The sequence below is a fragment of the Lipotes vexillifer genome, unplaced genomic scaffold (genome assembly GCF_000442215.2).
Source record: "Lipotes vexillifer unplaced genomic scaffold, Lipotes_vexillifer_v1.1 scaffold1129, whole genome shotgun sequence".
Classification (NCBI taxonomy): domain Eukaryota; kingdom Metazoa; phylum Chordata; class Mammalia; order Artiodactyla; family Lipotidae; genus Lipotes; species Lipotes vexillifer.
In genome coordinates this window covers 3,186,130-3,188,206 of record NW_006789022.1, presented here as the reverse complement: position 1 = coordinate 3,188,206, position 2,077 = coordinate 3,186,130, and positions in this window count along the sequence as shown.

The window sequence follows — 2,077 nt, the reverse complement described above, 5'->3', positions numbered from 1 at the left end:
TTTCTCTAATGATTAATGACGTTGAGCATTCTTTCGTGTGTTTGTTGGCAATCTGTATATCTTCTTTGGAGAATTGTCTATTTAGGTCTTCTGCCCATTTTTGGATTGGGTTGTTTGTTTTTTTGATATTGAGCTGCATGAGCTGCTTGTAAATTTTGGAGATTAATCCTTTGTCAGTTGCTTCATTTACAAATATTTTCTCCCATTCTGAGGGTTGTCTTTTGGTCTTGTTTATGGTTTCCTTTGCTGTGCAAAAGCTTTGAAGTTTCATTAGGTCCCATTTGTTTATTTTTGTTTTTATTTCCATTTCTCTAGGAGGTGGGTCCAAAAGGATCTACTGTGATTTATGTCATAGAGTGTTCTGTCTATGTTTTCCTCTAAGAGTTTTATAGTGTCTGGCCTTACATTTAGGTCTTTAATCCATTTGGAGTTTATTTTTGTGTATGGTGTTAGGGAGTGCTCTAATTTCATTCTTTTACATGTAGCTGTCCAGTTTTCCCAGCACCAATTATTGAAGAGGCTGTCTTTTCTCCACTGTATATTCTTGCCTCCTTTATCAAAGATAAGGTGACCATATGTGCTTAATTTTTACTTTATCTGTTAATTGAGATATAATTGACATAAAACATACCAATTTGATATTTTTTGTATATATTGGGCAATGATCATCACAATTAGTCTAGTTAACATCTCTCATCATACATAGTTAAGAGTTTTTTTTTCTTGTGATGAGAACTTTTAAGATGTAATTTCTTAGCAACTTTCAAATATGCAACACAAAGCTTTTTATTTATTTATTTAAGACGGGTGCAATCACAGCATATGTGCTTCGGTGGAGAGGGGAAAATGCTGGAGAGAGGAGCCTTGCTGGATGGATGCCTTTGAGGTCCGGAGAGCGGGTGGGATCTAGTGTGGGGATGGGGTGGGGCTGGCCTTTACTGGGAGCTGGTCACAGAGAAGGTGGAGTAGCAAGTTTAGAGCTGGTGGGTAGACAGGGCAGGGGTGGGGTAGGGGGTGGAGTTTGTGGAATTCCACTGCACATTGCTTTGATTTTCTCAGCCAAACAGGAAACAAGGTCAATAGCTGAGAGTTCAGACTGGGGCCTCCTAAGTGTTGGAGATTTGAGGAGGGGGAGGAAGTATGAATAAATATCCAGGACACTATTTACAGTGTCTGTTTGGGACTAAGTACATCATCTACTTGCTGGAAATGCAGAATCTCTCCCGACCTCTTTTTTTTTTTTTTTGGCCACACCATTCAGCTTGTGGGATCTCAGTTCCCTGGCCAGGGATTGAACCCAGACCACGGCAGTGAAAGCCTGGGATCCTAACCACTACACCATCAGACAACTCCCCTACCCCAGACCCCTTGGATCGGAATCGGAATCTGCATTTTAGTGCCAGATGACTCATGCACACTGGAGTTGGACCAGCCCTGATGGAGTGGAATGGTAGGGCCATCGTCTGAGGGAAATGTAGATGGATTGCCAGGCAGTGTGAACAGTCTGCTTCAGACCTGACTTTGTTTCTCTTGGCGCTAACTAATGGAATTTCAGCACTTGGCCTTGAAAACTCCAGGCCCCTTAACATGGTGGGAAAAAAAAAAGAAGAAAAGAAAAGGAAAAAAAAAAATCTCAGTATGATAAGGAGAAGATGTTCCTCTGTCTTCTTCTGAAGCAGCAGAAATAAAAGTAGATTCTTTTCTGAATCATAAGACCAGCCTTGCAAATGTTATTTCTAACAAGGGAGTCTTGTCAAACAATGAAATTTAAGAGGCTGTTGCTTTGTCCTGTGAAAGTAACCTTTAACTTTTAAAAAGCTTGTAATTCTGATTGCTTGTCTTCCTTAATAATGTGTTGCCCTGGCAATAATATTTAAATTCACATCTCTGTTTTGTAAAAGGTGAGTTTTTTGTGAAGCCAGAAGGGGGGCACTGGCACATGCCCATTCTCCCATGTGTGGGAGGTAAAACAATTGCTGCAGTGACTGCAAGATTTCTTAAACAGAGTTTGAGTGTTAGCTCATTTAAATGAACACAAAGGAGGCAAGGTCACTTGTGAGCACGGAGGGTAGGGAAA